This window comes from Schistocerca cancellata, chromosome 5, assembly GCF_023864275.1.
Source record: "Schistocerca cancellata isolate TAMUIC-IGC-003103 chromosome 5, iqSchCanc2.1, whole genome shotgun sequence".
Lineage (NCBI taxonomy): Eukaryota > Metazoa > Arthropoda > Insecta > Orthoptera > Acrididae > Schistocerca > Schistocerca cancellata.
The window spans coordinates 802,332,389-802,348,653 of record NC_064630.1 but is presented as its reverse complement, the minus strand read 5'-3'; positions in this window follow the sequence as shown (position 1 = coordinate 802,348,653).

The window sequence follows — 16,265 nt, the reverse complement described above, 5'->3', positions numbered from 1 at the left end:
TTCGTTCTTTTCTGTTTTCACTCCAGTTCCCAGACACAATGCTACTTCTGACAGTACGTGGTGTGGCTCTGGTGATCCGATAAGCATTCTGTACTCTTCTTGGGTGTTAATAGATCACTTCAACTGTACTTACCCTATCGGTTTGATGACACTAAAAGTCACGCCTTAGTAAGACACAGTTCGGAGCTGCGTTCCCTCTTCGCGATAGCGTATAGACTGGAGAAGCGGACTTGTCGACCATACTGGATTGGAATCCGGCTGTTTTGTTTTGACGGACAACTAATGTTGGGTGCAAATTTCTGACCTTTTTAGCTCTAATATTTTACTTATATGCTAATCTGAAGATGTGGCGTTTAGTGTCATGAAGCCAGTAGTGACCTAAAGATAAAGGAGTAAACACGGCTGAAGTGTTTTATTAATATCCAGCATGATTACTCGTTGCTGTGGTTGCCCTACCCACAAAGTTTCTGCATTCCGACTCATCTCGGTCATGAATGTCACAGTGCTCAGTTTACAATCGCTCAGGATCTTTCCCAGCAGGTGTACTCCATTTGGTGTCTGTCGATATCCCGCCAAAGACAGTGCTAAGTAAGCACACAAGAGTACAACAGCTTTGACGTTTTGGAAACACTGGTTCATACGCGATAATCGAAGTTACGCAACGTTAGATCAGTTTAGTACTAGCATGGGTGACCATCTGGGTACACTAGCTGCTGTTGTATCATCAATTCACTTGGAAGACTTGCACCAGCTGGAGTCGACCGCTGTGGCCGAGCGGTTCTAGGTGCTGCTACGGTCGCAGGTTCGAATCTCGCCGCGGGCATGGACGTGTGTGATGTCCTTAGGTTTTGTTAGGTTTAAGTAGTTCTAAGTCTAAGGGACTGATGACCTCAGATGTTAAGTCCCATGGTGCTTAGAGCCATTTGCACCATCTGCGGTGGGGAGGGGGGAGGGGCGGAGAGAATTCGACATTATTACCGTGGAAGATTAGCGTCGTCTTTGTTACTGCTGTTCAATGTAATGTTTACAGTCCCTTGTCATATTTCATTCTGCACTCATCACCTTGTTTGATCGGGCCAATGACTTTTTCAGGATCATTCTGTTCTTTAATTCCAGTTACCTCAGTGTTCCATTTCTGACGACGTTCATAGAATCTGGGGTTTACAGCACAAAAAATCTCATCAGACTGTTGGAATGTTGGAATGGAAGGAAAGGAATTTAGGAAGGCAGAAGTTCTTAGAGAGATGGAGAGCTTACTCCAGTGATGATTATGATATTGGTTTGTGGGGTCTCAACATCGTGGTCATCAGCACTAGTACAACTTCCCAATCCTTCCATTTCCAATCATGCCACGTCTTGAATGATGAAGATGGCGAGATGATGAGAACAACACAAACACACAGTCCCCGGCTGGAGAAAATCTCCGAACCACCCGGGAGTCTTTCTCCAACCAACGGTACATCTATTGTTCATGGGCGGGTTCTCCAAGATCTTCGTGGTTATATATTCCCCGACGAACTTGAGGAAAGTGTTTTCTTTATTAATGGGTTTCTATGTTCCCATTTCCCTGTCTGTCCATAGGTTTGCGGTTGACATACACAACAAATAACATTTTTACATTAGATTTCTTCTGTATTCATTAACCATTCATTTCTTCTGTATTCATTTTTGGAGCCTTGGAAATCCGTAAGACTGTGGTCATGTTAAAATACTGAAATGATTTAAAATGATTTACTAGTAATTACACTACTCATGCAGTAAAACGAACAGTATTGCATGTTTTACATTTGACGGTATGTAATAACTCTCTTAATTAACATAGGTTATTGTCGGTATTTTCGCGACAATACACTAATCAGAAAATGTTTTGCATTACCTCGGTTCCAAGAGTTCCGAAACCTGTACAGAAATTTGAATAGAGAGCAACATAAACATCATTTCCGCACTTTTTATTGTTCATGAAAACCACACATTAGGTGTTGTACCAGCATACAGCGAGACCTTCAGAGGTGGTGGTTCAGATTGCTGTTCACAATGGTACCTCTAATACCCAGCAGCACGTCCTCTTGCATTGGTGCATGCCTCTATTCGTCGTGTCATACTATTCCCAAGTTCATCAAGGCACTGTTGGACCAGATTGTTCCTATCTTAAACGGCGATTCAGAGTAGATCCCTCAGAGTGATTGATGGGTCACGTGACCCGTAAACAGACCCTTTCAATCTATTCCAGATATGTTCGATATGGTTCATGTCTGGAGAACATGCTGGCCATTCTAGTCGAGCGATGTCGTGATTCTGAAAGAAGTCATTCACAAAACGTGCACGATGCGGGTGAGAATTGTCGTCCATGAAAACGAATGCCTCGCCAATATGCTGTCGATATGGTTGCACTATCGGTCGGAGTAAGGCTTCACGTATCGTACAGCCGTTACGGCACCTTCCATGACCACCAGCGGTGTAGGTCGGGCCCACATAATGCCACCCGAAAACAGCAGGGAACCTGTAGCTTGCTGCACTCGCTGAACAGTGTGTCTAATGCGTACAGCCTCACCGGGTTGCCTCCAAAAACGTCTCCAACGATTGTCTGGTTGAAGGCATATGCGACACTCATCGGTGAAGAGAACATGATACCAATCCTGAGCGGTCCATTCGGCATGTTGTTTGGTCTGTTTGCACAGGTCTGCATGGTGTCGTGGTTGCAAAGATGGACCCCGCTATGGACGTCGGGAGTGAAGTTGCGCATCATGCAGCCTATTGCCCACAGTTTGAGTCGTAACACGACATCCTGTGGCCTCACAAAAAGCATTATTCAACATTCAATAAAACAATACCAATCACCATTATTTAGATTTATTTCTAGGCAACCAGTTTCGACGGTACACTACGTCATCTGTAGGCCTGCTTCAATCCAGTAACCTTCGTGTTATTAAAATACAGCACCACGTTTAACCGGGTTAGTAACAATTAACACCGGCATGCGTGCTCGTTGGCCAAGGTAGTAGAGAAGATAAGCAGGTCTTGGTGTCGCTAAGTGATGGAAGATTATGCGTTATAAACATTATGCGAAAGAACTTGCTCCCCTTCTGGCAGTATTTTATCGTAGATAGCTTGAACAACGAAAGGTACCTAACGACTGGAAAAAAGCGCAGGTCATTCCCGTTTTTCTTCCTGATGACTTTCAGCACGTTTCTTTCTTCTCCAATTCTGTTTAATACTACTTCACTGTTTGTGGAGGGACTGTTTATTGAAGGAAGGAATAGAAGGAATGGTGGAGGGAAAAAGTGGAAGAGGAAAAAGAAGATATCAAATGCTGGACAATATCAAAGGAGGCAAATATTCAGAAATGGAAAGACTGGTTATGGACAGACAAAAGTGGAAGATGCTTAAGGGGCTCCGGAAAGGCTCAAAATCATGAAAAGTTCAATTTTTACTTTTTGGCGTTTTCTGGATCTGCAGACTATTACCTTTTAATAGATATATAATTTATTCAATTCCGAAGACTACAACTGTTTTTAAATTTTTTTTGAAATGTGTTCTACATGGGCGTGACCCACTGTGGCGCTGTTAAACTGCTGTCAAATGGTGTTATTATTAACGTCCGTGTTCATCAGGTACAATTTAGTGATGTGAGATAAAGTATGTGTTGTGGCTAACCTGTGATGGTTCAATATATATCGCTGGTGTGATTGTCGATTGTTTCATGTTTATTTACTCTGTCGTTATCTCGAAAATATTCGTAATTACTTCTGTTTCTTGAGTCTCTGTTTTGTTGAAGTATAATAATGAGTAAAAGTAAAGTTGCTGTTGCGACTTTCAATGATGGCAACATTATAAGGTGCAAGGTATTTAGAAATATGGGAATGCAGATAGGTTCTAACATGGTACGAGCGATGCTTGCTTTAGACAAGGAACGACTTCGGGCTGCAGACAGGGCTGTAAAGAGTCTAGAAATACAAGCAAGAGTAAACAGGAGGAGGAACAAGAGGAAGCTGGAGGAGGAGTTTGCAGAGGATGAAGATAATCCATCCTATGGACCTGGAATGCACTAAAAAGTTAATCCAATCTTTGTCGCTCGATTCCCAAAAGTTTTATTTTCTCATACTAATTACATGTTTTCTAAGGATCTTCCAAACATATTTGTTTCAAACTTTCAGTAAATGTTACACAGTACCTTCTGCATAATTTAACACAGCCTTTTTCCAAAAAACTGTATATTTTTGAATATATAAATAAAAAATTGCAAAAAAATGTTGTGAATTTTCATTACAATTGAAAAAAAATCATCTTTAATAACTGAACTAAAATTTTGTAAAATCCCTGTGTTAAGTTGTAGCCCATATTCCAATAAATAATCTGTAAAAAGTTCAACTTCCTACCTCAAATACTTTGTGAGGAAAGATGTAATTTATAAGCGTTATTTTAACATTGCAAGTATAGGGCGTTCCGGAGCCCCTTAACCCGTCACGGGATCGGCCAGCTGGCGAGAGAGCGTTACGGAGATGCTAAACAACCTCCACTGGCAGACGTTACAAGAGAGGCGTTGCGCATCACGGAGAGATTTACTATTGAAATTTCGTGACAGCACTTTTCGGGAGGAGTCGGACAACATATTACTTCCCCCTACATACATCTCGCGTATTGACCACGAGGAGAAAATTCGAGTAATTAAAGCCAATATAGAGGCTTTCCGACAACCATTCTTCCCACGCACTGTTCGCGGGTGGAACAGGGCTGGATGTATCAAATAGTGGTACCATCAAGTGGCTTGCGGGGTATGACGTAGATGTTGGCCAGTGTCCTCTGTCTGTTGACGCTTGGTACGGTATCATAAGGGACAAACTCTCCGTTCAGCGTGCCTTCCAGATATAAGGGGCGGATTAAACGCCTCGTAACTCTCTGCGAGATGAGCTACCGAATCTATTGGAAGACGTAGCCGTAATATTGTGACAGAATATGTAGTTTCAGTATGATGGTTGATGGTTGCCCGGCACAATACAGTGCAATAACCAAAGAGACATTACATTGCGAGCTTAGTGGTCGCTGGATAGGCACAGCTGATCTAGTACTGTGCCTTCCCAGCTCACATGACCTTACAGTGTCGGAGTTCTTTTCTTTTTTTTTTTTTCCTTGTGTGGTTATTTTAAGGACAGAATGTATGCAAAAGTAGCAACTACTCGACAGAACATGACAGAACGCAGCAGGAAATCTTGCACACAAATTACACCACACAAGCTTTTACGTTCTATACGTGAATTCCAAGCACGAATTAATAATTATATCGAAATGGAAGGTCATCATTTTGAGAAATAATCGTGAGAGGCAGTCAGACTCTCCGAAAACAAGCCCAGCGATAGGGAAATGAAGGCGATTCATCGAAATCAAGCATCGATGGTAAAGAAAACTTTTACGTCCACATTTTGTTCCTGAATAATGCTAAACGTAGTTTATTAAACAGACATTCAAATACGTAATAGTTAAAGAGTTACATTACAATCAAATTATCAAAATTAAATTAAATTTTTACTAAAAATATAAACTGTTTAGACCAAAAAAGTTCTCACTTTAATGGTAAATTTAATGTAGCATCAAATGAGTTGGTTGTTAATTGCAAAAAGAGGTGAAATTGACCTCTGTAGATTGCAATCCCAGTTACCACGAGTAGTAGAAAATATTTTAGTTAAACACTACGTATTTCTTCCTGTATAATCAAAATTTGCAATAGAAGAGGGGGGTTTCCCATTTACATTAGAATAAAAGATTAGGAGGTGGCTAATTTTATACTTTATTATAGTCAGATGTCCCATCTGAAAATATTGTTTTTATCTCGAAAATTCTTTTCATGTTATGTTTTTCCTTTTAAGGAATGTAAATGCTTCCGAAACGTACCTTTCAACTGATATTCGATACACACATTTTCCACAATGTTGAAACATATCGCTTTGCTCTTTCTTACTTTCAGTGGTTTAATGGAAGAAACCAAGGAGGTAACTAAGGTGGTTTGAAATAATTATTACATGTTCATATAAATATTATATTGTTCTTCAGCACAGAGATACAACTTCGAATTTCATAATTTCGTTTCTGTACGTCTGCGATCAGAGCTATGACACGGGGAAAGTAACACATGTCGAGATCGTGATTTTTAAAAAATATATCAAAATAAAAACGGGAGTTGCCAAATTCCTGCCTACGAACACAGAACTCTAATTGTTGAAGCTTCAAATAAGTCTTAAGATGTTATGTGGGAAACGGTCATGGCTCACTACCGCAAATCTTCTGCAACGACGTATCGGCGAGAGTACCTCTTTTGAGCTTGCTTTCTTTGTATTAGGTACTGTGTCCCATAGCTCCGTCCATAACTGAACATAACACATTCATAATGTAATTAATTCTGTCGTTTACTCACGTCAACGGACCAATGGAAACAAAGAAAACGAGTCTCTCTAAGTAAGTGGACCATCTTTCGTACGGAAGCGAAATTAAATTGTTTCGGCGCTCAAATTACATGACTTTGCAGTATAGCGCTGCCGGAGCAGGGGAGTGTAAACAAGGCTTAGAGCAAGAATGAAGCATTTGCAGAAAACACCAGTACCGAATATACGAGATATGTTTCACTCTTGATGAATAACACTAGAAACGTCTAGGCTATACTTCGGCAGCTATCCAATACAGCTCGGTCGTACCACACTACTGCTGTGTATTACAGCTACATTGCAGCGAAGTGCATTACAATATTGCAGCCACATGTTGTCTTAAAATATCGTCCACGTAAACACATCTTAACTGCAAGCTTGACAGGCATGCATGATTAACCACGTCAACCGCCTGTAGGGTAATTTTGCTCAAGCATGCGGTCTGTTCGAGCTACTTCACGCTTGATCGATTTTCAATTATGCTGGTATACCAACGTGTATATGCTTCGGGGTGTGTACCGACTATGAGCAGGCTTGTATAAGCGACGTGAAGCAGGTCAGTTGCAAATAGCTTGGAAAGTTTGTAGGAGTATATGAAAGACAAAGCAGCTGACCTGTTACACAGTGATATGTTACATAGAGTGATTTATCTGAGCGTACCTGTGGGTTTTATGGAACGCGCAATGCCTTCAAATAACACACGCATGAATTTCATATTCTCTCGTTCACTATGCGCAAACGTTTAGTCCTATAATATGAAGAGAACCTTTTTGTAGCACATTTAATGTAGTTAAATTTCGTACCGGAATACGTTTTCGCTACAGGCCGTAGTTTTCGAATTATTCAAGAAAATATACAGAAGAAACCTTCAAATATATTTTTCTTCAGTAACACGAAAACCGTGGTGTCCAACGAAAACGCATCCCAGTACAAAATTTAACTACATTAACTTACAAAAAGGTCTTGTTCATTTTTTCTATAGGACTCTCTGCATGTTGCGAGCGAGAGAATATGAAAATCTAGCAGGTGGTTTTTGAAGACGTTACATGTTGCAGAAAACCCATACGTAGGGGTAACTGAATCACCGTGTATAAATAATATAAATTCTCACAGAACCAACGATTTAGGGACAAATTTGAGAGTATTTACGAATGTGGGCACTAAGAGTTGAGGCGCATTAGTCAACTCTCACGTATTATAAATATGTATAGGTGAACATTTGAAGTATCATAGCCCCTTCAGTACACGAGAAATTTAACTGCTGATGTCTGCCTCAAGGGTCATGGTATAGCTTCCCTCATCAATGTATGCTTGTTTTAAATGAACAGTTTGACGATTAGTTGGAGGTTCAAACAAGTATCTGCGCTGATCCTGAAATAGATGTACCAATCATGTGGAATTATCTTCTAATTTAATTTGAGAATCAGTATATTGATTCATTAGCCAGTCCTGCCTCGGGCTTTTTCTTTGCTTCACTATGTCAGATCCGGGCAAAGCGAGTAAATTGTCTTCATTTGAGCCCCACATATTTAAAGCTCAAACATGCTTGTAGAAACATGTATTAACTGTTTTGAGGTGAAGGGAATTGGTGCACGCTTGTACAAAATGCATGATAATGTACGCTTTTCAGTCTCTTAGTTGATTGTATGGCCGCTTCAAGAGCACTGCAGGCGAAAGACAAGGTTCCGGGTTGGAATCCGGATTTGGAAATTTGTGGTCCGGTTAACACACTACATTCCATGAATGTACTAATAGACGAATATTTGGACTGTGTCCCAAGTCTATCCAACGACAAGTTGTACTCTTCTCATCTGAAAATGGCTACAGAGGCAGAGCAGTTATCATTACCAAATAAAGGGACACTGCGTAGTTTTAATCCAACCAGCGACATTCATCTAATAATTTCCGGGTATGCAGCCGGATCCCGTCGACATTCTGCCACGATATTTCGGCCCAGAGACGTCCGGCCATCATCAGGTGAGTACACAACTACTGAAGAGCCCAGGTGCAGTCGCGGTATTTATGCCGAATCTCGCGCGAGATTCGGCATAAATACCGCGACTGCACCTGGGCTCTTCAGTAGTTGTGTACTCACCTGATGATGGCCGGACGTCTCTGGGCCGAAATATCGTGGCAGAATGTCGACGGGATCCGGCTGCATACCCGGAAATTATTAGAAAAAGAAATACGCCGGTAAAATTTCAGAAGTCACAACGACATTCAGTTTGACAGATGGCAGTCATTCAACATGTCTGTTTTGTCTGTGAGCCCCTTTCAAACAAAATTTGGTTACGAATCATCAGTATATGCCCAATTAACGTAAATACGAGATTACGGAAGTGACGATATCTTACGATTACATAGTTCTTCAGTTTTTCATTTTCCGTACGGTAGCAGCTTTACGGTGAGCATTTTATTGCACATGTTTATGAGAAATGCAAAGTACTTCTCATATGAGACATCGTGTTCTTTTAGTCAGGCCCAACTGCGGTGATTATCTTGTCCAACAAATCTGGACCATCGGAAACTAGAGGGATGTCCAATTTTAATGCTGTTTTACCTCCGTATACTACTTTAATTAAGTTATAGTTAAGGTCTTACCTGACTGAGCTTTAGTACAGAGCAGATACGTAGTTCAATGTCGCGACGCTGTCCAAAACAATACCATTTACTTCAAAATGTATAAGGGGCGTTCAAAACGAAACGCGCCGGAGGCATAATTACAGAAACCAGTACGTGTATGGTAGAAGTATTGACCCTGGCTGTTGAGACACTTGTCTCACTGTGACCCAAGGCGGTGAAAGGCTGTCTCATAAAGTTCCCGGGGCTGCTATGTTAACCAGTTCAGCACATACAGCTGGACGTCGTCGTCCGAGGTGAATCGTTTGCGCCTCAGAGCCTCTTTAAGGGGACCAAAAATGGCGTAATCACAGGGAGAGAGGTCCGGACTGTATGGAGGGTGGCCAGAAAACTCCCATTTGAATTTCTGCAGAAGTGTCACGACTTTGTTGGCCGTGTGAGGCTTTGGATTGTTGTGGACGATATATATATATATATATATATATATATATATATATATATATATATATATATATATAAAATATTATTATTAATCTAATCAACCACAATAACATCAAATTCGATTTTTATCAATTTTGAAGTAAATTAATTGTCTTTCCAGTCTTAATTTACAAATGTTGTAAATTGTAAGTCAGTAGTAGCGTGAACTTACATTGATTTTGCTTTCTTTACGCCGTTGAGATTTACGGAATTTAGTTATCTGCTTCTTCTTCCGCCATGAGTACTTCTCATTTTTGACCGTGAATACAATACTGATTTTTAACGAACTTCCTCTTCAGATGTAGGCAGCTACAGTGACATGCGCGGAAGATAGGAAAACTTTCGTGGTGTTGCACTAAAAAGAACTCTCACACTTCATACTTCCATAAAAATTATTATTTAGACAACACAATTTACATTACACACTTCTCAAAAAAAATTACGTCTTGTCCCTACGAGAACTAAAGACAGAGTCTATTATATAATTGACAAAAAGAAGAATGAAGTTTTTATCATTTGTCATTCGCCCTCCGGCGTAGCAAAATAGATCTTTTCCGATGCTTACAGAGGTCGTGCTAGTGTTTATTATCATTGCTTTTTAGCTTTTGTCGTCGCTTGTTGGGGCGTTTCCTCATGTACCTGTTCAAGGAGAATGAGCCCACGGGTGAGATTGCTTGATCGTATTGATTTGATCGTCTGGCGAAGATGCGAGTTAACATCCCAAAGATGTTCCGGCTCACATGCGGTTCCTCTCCGTCGAAATGTCTTGGCTCAAACTCGTCTAGGGGTTGAGCCGCACGTGTCGCATTACACGCCCTAAATTACACACTTGTGACACTTTGGAGAAATTTTCTGGATGACGGGAAATTAGCGAAATTGTATGAAACATACATAGTTAATATAACATATAATAACGGTAATAATAATATGGGGTGCTAAATTGAAGACCCATGAATGATGTAAGCCACACACTTGCGATTTGGTTTATTCAGAAAGCAAACTAATAGCGAAAGTGGCCGTATTTAGAGTTACTGTTACACTCGAGCGCATATCCATTTGACACAGTTTGATAATTCACAATCTCATCGCGAAATACAAGTCCAATACTCCACCTCGTTATCCACGCGAAAAGTTAAGAGTTCAGACCAGGCGCGCAGCTGTTCACCGCGCAGAGACTAAGTCCCGCGATACCACACAACGCGAAATTTTCTGTTTCACTTCCCGGCTACCTAAAGACCGACTGTCCGCTTTCGCGTATCAATTCGAACTGTTCCTTTGGTGTCTGGATCACAACTGTCCCTCTGACTGTCTCCGGTTGCGTCTCCCGCGTGCCGAACATCGCCGCTCAACTGCCTATTGCAGTTCCCTTCCCTGAAGCAGTCCATCTGATTAGCTACAGCTCATTCTACATTATTGTACATATTAACATATTTGATCACTTTCACGTTCTAAATAAAGTAACAATAATATCTATTACATATGGTTCAAATGGCTCTGAGCACTATGGGACTTAACATCTGTGGTCATCAGTCCCCTAACTAACCTAAGGACATCACACACATCCATGCCCGAGGCAGGATTCGATCCTGCAACCGTAGCAGTCGCGCGGTTCCGGACTGCGCGCCTAGAACCGCTAGACCACCGCGGCCGGCTCCATTACATGAAACAAATACAATTTCCTTCTTAACTTTGAATGTCATGGCCAGTAGCCTTGCTCCAGTGCGCTTTGTTATAAATAAATAAAGAACAAAAGTAACTATCGTGCACTACAACAAATATTCTATTACCTAATGGTTTAATAAGGTGTCTTGCTGTCGTCGTTAAATGTGTTTTGTGTGGAGGAAATGATGATCTGATGCTCAACTGAAAATACTGATAATTTAAATTTACTATATATATATTTTAAACAAATAAAATTACAGAGTTGATATTTACAATATTTGTCATTTCAATGATGCGCTTTTATATGAAATATCGATCGTTAAACTCGACCAAAATGTTCAGATTTTAGCATTCAGGTCATTGTTACAAAACTTGTTAATTTCACTTTAAGAGTACATCCTAAACTATTATACAGGGTTATTACAAATGACTGAAGCGATTTCACAGCTCTACAGTAACTTTATTATTTGAGATATTTTCACAATGCTTTGCACACACATACAAAAACTCAAAAAGTTTTTTTAGGCATTCACAAATGTTCGATATGTGCCCCTTTAGTGATTCGGCAGACATCAAGCCGATAATCAAGTTCCTCCCACACTCGGCGCAGCATGTCCCCATCAATGTGTTCGAAAGCATCGTTGATGCGAGCTCGCAGTTCTGGCACGTTTCTTGGTAGAGGAGGTTTAAACACTGAATCTTTCACATAACCCCACAGAAATAAATCGCATGGGGTTAAGTCGGGAGAGTGCAGAGGCCTTGACAGGAATTGCTGATCATGATCTCCACCACAACCGATCCATCGGTTTTCCAATCTCCTGTTTAAGAAATGATCATGATGGAAGTGCGGTGGAGCACCATCCTGTTGAAAGATGAAGTCGGCGCTGTCGGTCTCCAGTTGTTGCATGAGCCAATTTTCCAGCACGTCCAGATACACGTCTTCAACCGTTTCTTCGCTCACTGCAGGCCGACCCGTTGAATTCCCCTTACAGAGGCATCCAGAAGCTTTAAACTGCGCATACAATCGCCGAATGGAGTTAGCAGTTGGTGGACCTTTGTTGAACTTCGTCCTGAAGTGTCGTTGCACTGTTATGACTGACTGATGTGAGTGCATTTCAAGCACGATATACGCTTTCTCGGCTCCTGTCGCCATTTTGTCTCACTGCACTCTCGAGCGCTCTGGCGGCAGAAACCTGAAGTGCGGCTTCAGCCGAACAAAACTTTGTGAGTTTTTCTACGTATCTGCAGTGTATCGTGACCATATGTCAATGAATGGAGCTACAGTGAATTTATGAAATTGCTTCAATCATTTGTAATAGCCCTGTAGATATGATCAATATTCAAGTTTTATTGGTATCACCATGAAGAGTTAAGAAAGGTGGTAGATAAAATTACTGTGGCTTCATTCCCTGAATTACTGCAGAATTAAATATTTTTCGTAAATGTTTCCCTTTATGGCCCATCATAGGTCCGCCATATTTAACACTGCGACGCCTGCCTGGGCACAAACAGCTCCTACGGGGTTTCCCTAAGAGGTAGGCTCTCCTTTGTCTCACTCGCACACTACACCGCTTAGGCGTGATTAGCATGGCCTCACTGAGCACAATAGACGCCTGTGAATTTCCCCATCTCGTGGCGAATCTGCGTCCTTTGCGGCACGACAGGATTCGTTTCACAATTCATGTAAAGCAGTCTCTTTCGGCCATATACATAAATGATGGCGAAATGCTCGTTAACTCACAAAGGGTGGTCAAGGTTTGCAAGTAACGCCGGGCATTCACTGTTGGCCCCCTTCTGATTCACTTCCGGCAGCACGGGACATCTTGGTGTAAGAAGAATGTCGAACGATTCACCTCAAACGACGACGACCAGCTGTACATACGGAACTGGTTAATATAGCAGCCCTGCGAATTTTATGAGACAGCCATTCACCACCTTTTGTCATAGTGGGACAAGTGTCTCAACAGGCAGGGTGAATACTTGTAACATACAGGTACTGGTTTCGGTAATTATGCCTCTGGCTCGTTTCTTTTCGAACGCCCCTCATAGATGCAATTGTAAATCCAGAAAAGGAGAATTTTTAATACACTGTCTCTCCTTAATTGAGACAGAAGACTAATATAGCACAATAAATAAAGATAACTATTAAAAGATTATCTACAAGTGCCGATTGCACATATTTGCATAATAAGCTGTAAACTTTTATTTCCTACATAAATGCGATGGTGAATTTGAAAATATATCATACCACATGATGTAAATTTTAATGAAGACATAGAAAGGATAAAAGTCAAGGCATTCGATTATGGAAAGTAGTTGTCATCCTTCTGTGAGTTATCCTCCTCTCATGTCTTTAGTTCGCTGCTGCAGCGCACAACAAAAGAAGACGGAAAAGGCTGAAATTTTATGCCATGCCGACTTCCGGTGCTGCCTTCTTCACCGTAATGTTGTCAACTTTAAAGGAGATGACCCGAACAACTAGACAGTTCCGTAACGTCGGGAGGAGGCTTTCCATGGTGTCTTAGTAGCAGGGGGGCGGATGCTTACCGTTTCTGCCGAAGTGGCTCTGTTTGTCGAAGTGGACATTGTGAACAACGTTGCTTCTGATCTGCTTGTCACAGGGACAAATGCCACTGGAATCCACAGATTTCTCCTGAGGTTGCTTCAGCGTGAAATTGGCCTTTCTATCCTCTACGTCAAAGGGGAGATGATCTATTGGCGTTTTCCTGTTTTCAAAAAATTTTTGCTTCCCTCCAAAAGTTACAGATAGTCCAATCCAAAGATGCACCTGCAACCAGATGCGGTGAGGCGGGTGCTGATTGTTGTGTCACCGCCACACTTGCTAGGTGGTAGCTTTTAAATCGGCCGCGGTCCGCTAGTATACGACGGACCCGCGGGTCGCCACTGTCAGTGATGGCAGACCGAGCGCCGCCACACGGCAGGTCTAGAGACACGTCCTAGCACTCGTCCCAGTTGTACAGCCGACTTAGCCAGAGATGGATCACTGACAACTACGCTCTCATTTGCCGAGACGATAGTTAGCATAGCCTTCAGCTACGTTCATTGGCTACGACCTAGCAAGGCGCCATAGCATTTGATATTGAGATTATAACATGTACCGTCAAGAGCGATGTACATCAATTATGGATTAAAGTTAAGTATTCTACCAGTTACTCTTGTTTTGCTAGTCTTATTTCTCTGACCTGTTCCAGACCTCACGCCAGCCTGCGTGAGCTTAATCGCGTGCCTTTCGGCGTCCTCCCAACTCCGTGATTTGGCTCCTGCCAATTCACAATACTGATCAATGGAGAGAAATTGACCAAAATCAGTATCAACCTAAGGAATCGTATCGATAGTCTTCGTAAGGTTTGACTGGAAGTTTTCTGTTACTTTCCCCTGTTTTTATCTGGAAAGGGAAACATATTCATTCATCAGACTGGCAGCAGGATTCACTCTCCCCTCTAGATGGAACGTGGGAATGGTTAGGGTTCTGGAGGGAACTTTTATGAAAAGAGAGGATACTCTTATCTGTCGCTGACTGGCGTCCTCTGGTGCTCTACTAGAAGAATGTATGTTTCGCTAAGGCAGTAGCTCAATCCATCTTCTGAGCAGCTCGTATTTGAGCATGTAAGACGCATAAAGTAGTACGTCAGTTACCTATGTTGATAATTTTGTATCGGTTAGCTTACATTTGAGAGCTTCCCACAGGAGGAAGTCTTATGATTTTGCTCCCTGCAGTCTTCCAATCAGACGTGGATGCTCCATTTTACTGTTAATCTACAACAAGTACTACTTTGTAGTACGTCAGTTACCTATGTTGATAATTTTGTGTCGGTTATCTTACATTTGAGAGCTTCCCACAGGAGGAAGTCTTATGATTTTGCTCCCTGCAGTCTTCCAAACAGACGTGGATGCTCCATTTTACTGTTAATCTACAACAAGTACTACTTTGTAGTACGTCAGTTACCTATGTTGACAATTTTGTGTCGGTTAGCTTACTTTTGAGAGCTTCCCACAGGAGGAAGTCTTATGATTTTGCTCCCTGCAGTCTTCCAATTAGACGTGGATGCTCCACAGTTTGTAGTCATTTTACTGTTAGTCTACAACAAGTACTACTTTGTACTTTTCTTTGTGAGTCGTTCTCTTGTTTACATTAAATAGAAGATTTGTATTCGCATTGTTATTTGCGATTGAAAGCCTCTTATGTTCAAAAAATGTTCAAATGTGTGCGAAATCTTATGGGACTTAACTTCTCAGGTCATCAGTCCCTAAGCTTACACACTACTTAACCTAAATTATCCTAAGGACAAACACACAAACCCATGCCCGAGGGAGGACTCGAACCTCCGCCGGGACTAGCCGCACAGTCCATGACTGCAGCGCCTTTAGACCACTCGCCTAACCCCGCGCGAAAGCCACTTATGTCCTAGAAATTAGCTATTGATAGGCGACTCTTAAATAATAAATACGCGGGTTGGAACTTAAATAGTGGCAGCTATTTATTCACAACCGATACAAAAGAGTTACATGTTCACACCTGTTACTGTCCTTCAAAGTAGTCACCAGCGTTGTGTAGAACCCGTTGCCAGCCATGTGGAAGGAGTAGTATACCGTTAGCAGAGCCTGTTCTGTTGATGGTGCGAATGGAGCGGTCTACCGACTGTCGAATCTCTGGAACAGTTCTGAAGCGAATACCACGAAGCGGTTCCTTCATCTTCGGAATCAAATCAAAGTCAGAAGGACTTAAGTCCGGGGAGTATGGTGGATGGTACAGTGCTTCCCAGTCCCATCGACCGAACAGAGCAGCCACACCTTGCGCTGTATGCGTCCGCGCATTGTCGTGCAAAATGGTGGGTGGGTTGCGCAGAAAGTGTCGCCGCTTCTTTCGGATACCTGATCGCAGGTGATGCTCCGTAAACGTACAGTAATACTGTGCACTGACGGTCTGCCGTGGAGAAACGAAATGCGTTAGGATAACACCATCACAGTTGCAAGAGAATCACCGTAACTTTCACCGTGCTGGGGCTCTGACGCACTTTCGACTTTCGCGGCGACCCATAATGACGCCATTGGTTGGATTGGCGTTTCAGTTTTGGCTTGTACGATGTGGCCCATGTCTCATCCAGTGCT